The 6,000-nt window shown below is 38.3% G+C and overlaps 1 pseudogene; it reads right to left on the reverse strand.

Annotated features, from left to right (window-relative positions):
- Nucleotides 1–2,696: 2,696 nt before the first annotated feature.
- Nucleotides 2,697–5,419, reverse strand: LOC149541509 (pentatricopeptide repeat-containing protein At4g14050, mitochondrial pseudogene; annotated as a pseudogene).
- Nucleotides 5,420–6,000: the final 581 nt, after the last annotated feature.

A 6,000-nucleotide genomic window follows, 5' to 3' on the forward strand; every position in this document is an offset into this window, starting at 1 on the left:
CCTCTAAGTCCATTAACTGGTAAAATGGTAATATTTGGGAGAATCCAAAGCATTTGAAGACATTTTAAAGAAATATAAGAGTACTTTCTCATGTTCTTTTAACAATATTAAGTATTTTTGTCCTTGAGAATTACATCATATATTATTTCCTATGAGGCATTCAAATTAGTTGATCAACATCATTCATATACATAAGAATAATGACAATAAGCATTTGTATTGGATTTTACAATTTGAGTGACTCTACACTAAAGAAAAACTATACTCGATTTATAATGGATTGGATATCACAAGTTATAGGATGGTGCTTATGTCAATTAAATTCTCAATGTACAATTATAAGATTCTACTAACAATCAAGAAAAATCATCTTAATCACATCTGAAGTGATTTTCCTACTCAAGCTATCTTCTACGGAAAAAAAAGAGAACATTTATCTTGGAGACTATGTATTATATCTTCTAAATGGGATTTTTCTACATTTAAAACATTATGCTTTTTATTATAAAAGAAACAAAACACAGGTGTTGACCCTTGCAAAGACAGGCCAAAAAGGATACTTACAACTAGTCAATCAAGAACAAGTGATTGGTAGCAAAGGCTAAGACAGACCACTTAATAGCATAATTGCAGAACTACTAGGAACCCACCTCAAGGGTGGTTAGACAACTCACACATAATGCAAGGAAAAGAATGGGAAGCAGAGGAAGAACGATTTTTCCTCCAGGCAATACTATCATTAGAAACACCATCTCAACGGGGAAGCAAGTGGGGAGATCCCCAAAGTGAGATTGTCAGCAGGGAAGGGAGTGTTCACGGGGCAGTATGTCATCTACAAAAGGTTGGAGCATAACAGGAGCAGTAGATGGAGAGCAGTCCACATGACCGGAGGGAGCCACAACAACATCAAGAGGTGGAGTAGGATTCACTGGGCCTGAAGAGGCCAGGCCAGCAACAGGAGGCAAAACATCATCCTGAGAAGAATCCTCATCAGCATCTAAAGAGTCATCAAAAGAGGAATCAGAAGCTAGGACAGTCAAGTTCTCACCAGAGCATCCTTTCAACAAGTGGTAGAACCTTCACAACACGAAGGGTAACAATTTGTGGTTAAGTGACTAGTCTAGAAGCACCAGCAACATTGAAAGGGGAAACCCTCATAACCCAATGACTAAGTCCATGGCCTATCCCCAACCATGAAAACCACATCCCCAAGAAAAGTTATGGAGATGTCAGTATTAACCAAAATGCTTGTGTAAGTAGAAAAGCCCATTAAGGAAGTGGTTGAAAGAGTTTCCAATGGCCTCAAAACAAGAATTCTCCCAAAAGGAAAGGGGAAGATTGGGCAAATGAACCCACATTGGATGCACACTAAGTCGTTCAATAAGAGGGTTGAAGGAGATTGTCTAGAGTTTGATCTAGAGAAAGTGTACACCCTAAGCCCACACCTTGCTTAACACCAAATCATAGTCAACATACAAATAAAAATGCAACAAAAGAAAAAGTAGCACAAGGGTCCAATGTTGCTAGAAACTAAGGGCAACCAAGAATCCATCACCCATCAATGATGATCCAACGAAGAAAGCCAAAAACCAGCAAATCTACACACTAACCCACAACGTTGGTGGAAATCCACATTATAAACCACATCATGGTCACAAGCCACAATAGAGGTGGTCTTGGCACAAGAAAAGCTTCATCCGTCAGCAGTAGAAAGAGCAAGTCTACCAGAAGAAAGCTAAGAACAGGTGCAGAATCAGTGCCCAACCTGAACTCAACCTCAACACCATCTACCAGCAAAAATTCAGCAGCATATGCAGGAGCCAAGGCACCAGTACCCAACTTGCACCAATGCCCACCCTTACACCACATGCACCAATACAAACATCATTGGTCGAAAATTCAAATCTTTTGAGTGATCACTAGGAACATATTGATTTGAGTTACTCTGAAGATACGCTGTTCCACATTATGTTACTATTACCTTTCTCAGTGAATTTAATTTGTTCTCCAATAAAAAAGAACATCATCTTCGTCATTATGATTTCAATTACTTCAAGTCTTTTGATCTCATGACATTCATGTCTAAATTCCCATGATACTTTGTTTTTTCTCACAAAAGATAAATTCTTAGGTTATGTTGTTTCAGAATTCATTTCATCTTATGGTATTTCTCTAAATAAATTGTTTTCATCCTTCTGAATCCCCCTTGTTTCACCTGTCATAACCACGAGCACTTTCCTTTCAAAATTCAATTGACACTAATTGCAAATCATATCCTTTCCTTCACTAATCATAACCTAACCAGGTTCAAAAGGATGGACATAGCCTACTTAGTTTTCTTGATATGGACCTAACCTATTTAGTTTTCATGATATTGCTGCTAACCCTCTCCATTATGCCAAATGTTCAAGACCATATACATTTATTAACATCAATCTATAAACTTCAAAACCACCATGCATATATGCACCAATCACAATACAATAGAAGTAGTAAATTCATTTTTGCATATATAAAATATGATGATTTATTTTATTTATTTTTTGATTAAAAATAACTATTATTATTCTTTTAGTTGGGAATTAACAAATATTTTTGCTATCAATAAATGAGAAAAGCTTAATTAACTTACATAATTTTGAATACGTTATGCATGATACAGTCCCAAGTGACAGAGCTGATGTGGGCACAGTATGTTAAAATTGATCCATCCAAAGGACCATTAAAAAGATAACTGTAGAAAACTGTCAAGAGATGATCTCCTCAAAATTTCCAATAATTAGACTTCTCATAATCTCTTTTCTCTTCCTATGGTCAGGCATCTTTCTATTTCCTTCGAGCGTTCATCTTTCTCTGCATTTTTCTTATTCTCCACCTCCAGTTTTTCTTCAAGACATCAGCAAGTTTCTTGAAAACATCTCAATATCATGACATCTTTGTGTCATCATATAACAGAGCTTTGAAAAAATGTGCATTACGTACCATACACCTGATTTTATGAAGTAAACAGCACAGTCTAGATATGCACACCTTTAAAAATTTGGATATAAAGCCTGGTTTCTTATGATCACCTGCTAATATGCCAGTGAACCTTTCTATTGTGCAATCACATTCCTTTAGGCTGTTTCAATTGGTCTCACCAATAATCTTTGCAAGAGCATTCTCCTTCTTTGAAATGATGGAACCGATTTGCATCTCTCACAACTATTTCTCTTCCAACAATCTTTGAGATATGCTTGGTTGCAGAATGGCAGTCAATACATACTCTAAGGTTCTTGACAACTCTAATAGTTGTTTCTCGGGGAGTGTTCAACAAACCAAATGCAATTGCCAGCTTTTCACTATGGTGGCAAAGAAATATAGTTTTCTCCTCCTCCTCCACATCATTCAGGGAATCCTTTGAATATGGTAAATATCCTGCTGCCTTAATCTTTAAAGACAAATCAGCCAACTTTGCATAGATCTCCTGTGTCTGTGGGTGTGATCTGTCGCCAATATAAAATGCCTGCACCTTTTTATGGTCTTCAATCCAACTGCATCCAGGTATCTTTTTAATTCCTTCACCTTTCATTGACCTCCTTACCTTTTGAACTTGGTCCCACCTGCCCACTTCTGCATAGATGTTTGATAAAAGTACATAAGTCGTGGCATTTTTTGGATCCAATTCCAAAAGAAGAGTTGCTATAAATATTCCTAACCCAGTATTCTTATGTGCTCGACAGGCACCAAGAAAACAAGTCCACACAACAGTCATTGGTTTAATAGGCATTTTGATGATAAAGTTCAGGGCTTCCTCGAGATAGGCAGCTCGTCCAAGAAGGTCAACAAGGCATACATAATGATCAATTGCAGGAGCAATGCAAAAAGGGTCAGTAAAACCATTGAAATATTTACAGGCCTCGTTCACTAAACCTGCATGACTGCATGCTAACAAAAGACAAGTGAGGCTTACATGGTTAGGGCATGTTCCAGATAGCTTCATTAGTTCAAAGAGTTCCAGAGCATCCTTGCAATAGCCATTTATTGCATATCCTGCGATCATAGCATTCCATGAGATCACATTTCTCCGAGACATTTTGTCAAACACTTGACGTGCCATGTGTATGCTTCCACATTTGGCATACATGTCTACCAAGGCACTTGCAACTACGACATCTGACAAAAACCCGTTTTCGATTATACTTTGGTGGATGTCCGTACCCTGTTTTACTACTCCAAGTTTCCCACAGGCTGGGAGAATACTGGCAAAGGTTGCCGAGACTGGCTTCACTCCTGTCAATTGCATTTGCTTATAAATTTCCAAGGCTTTCTCAGCAAACCCATTTTGTGCATAGCCTGAAACTATTGCAGTCCATGAGACCACATCTCTTCGGGGCATTTCCTCGAAGAGCTTTAAAGCCTCATCAAGATCACTATCTTGTGCATATGCTCCTATCATAGCATTCCATGAGAACACATTTCTTTCGGGTATTTTGTCAAAAAGCTCGCGTGCAATTTGTATGCTTCCACATTTCGCATACATGTCCACCAGTGCACTTGCAACTACAACATCTGACAAAAATCCCCTTTCCATTATACTCTGGTGGATGTTCCTACCGGTTTCCAAAGCTCTTATTTTGGCACAAGCTTGGAGTACGCTGGAAATTGAGAACTGATCAGGCTGAACACCCGTTGCTTGCATTTTGTCAAACAGGTTCAATGCTTCCCGAGGATTCCCATGTCTTCTGTAAGCTGTAATGATGGCATTCCATGACAGGACATCTCGCTCAGTAATTCGGTCAAACACTACACGCGCATCAACTAAACTTCCGCACTGATCATACATGCGTATCAGTGTATCTTGTAAAACTTTGTTTGAGGTCAAATTAAAGTGTCTCTCGGCAATGTGGGAGTGGATTTTCTTACCCTCTGAAAGGGTTTTCTTGGAAATGCAGGTCTGCAATAGTTGAATATAAGTAGAAGAAACTACTGTGGAATGATACGTAGTAAGTAGAATGCGTAGTGCCTCCTTCAACCTACCCTTTCTACATAGTTCTGTGATGTTAAAATCGAGATTGATAACGGACGGCGTTGGCATTACATAATTATAATTATAGCGTTGGAAGTGAGTATGAAACAATGCCGTCGCCTTTGTCCTTAATACTGAATTTTGGACCATTTAACTGTTCCTTTGAAAAGTAATGTTAGAAAGATACGATCTTCCAGCCATGCGAGATGTCTAAGGAATGCAGCGATTAAAGCCTTCCTGTAACAACCCGTACCAGAACACTTCCATTGTTGGCTGTCTGAAATCCTCACAACAATAATAACAGCACGTTTGATCCTTTTTCCTCTTACCCAGTCTGGCTATCGAAATTTCAAATGCAGCTGGATATTTCAATAGAGTTGAAGTCTTGTGTAACTCTAATTTTAATTTTTTCATTTTAAATTTTGACTATATTAGCAAATGAAGCTCAAACAACCATTGCCCAGGGCTCCCGTTAACTAGTTCTTAATGTTTCATTGCACAACCAATCATATCCAATCTCAACATCATTTAGTCACACCTAGTCACTTTTATATGATACGTAATTGTTATCAGGATATAAATAAGTGATTTTTGAGTCAAACTCATTGACCCATGCTTCATGAGTAGTGATTCAACATGAATCCATCTCTCATGAGAATAAATGGAACACTTAGCACTCATTGGATCTAGGTGATGCAGGGTGAAGCATTGGGACTTCCCGGGAGGTCACCCATCCTAGTACTACTCTAGCCTAAGCGCGCTTAACTATAGAGTTCCTCCATGGTTAAACCCAAAGCTTGCAACCCCATTTGCAAAACCTTCACCAAGTGTTATATGTCCATTTCTAATAATTAATGTTTAGAAAATAGTGAATGCGATTGACAGTTACGAGCAGTAGGAGTAGCTTAATGCTTGCACAATATCCAAGGCAAGAGAAGAGGCAATAATCGAGGTACAAGCCTTGAAGTTGGGATTATTTCAAACTTCTTTAG

Source organism: Cupressus sempervirens, chromosome 8 (genome assembly GCF_028749045.1).
Source record: "Cupressus sempervirens isolate cs-2001-9-10 chromosome 8, ASM2874904v1, whole genome shotgun sequence".
Classification (NCBI taxonomy): Eukaryota; Viridiplantae; Streptophyta; class Pinopsida; order Cupressales; family Cupressaceae; genus Cupressus; species Cupressus sempervirens.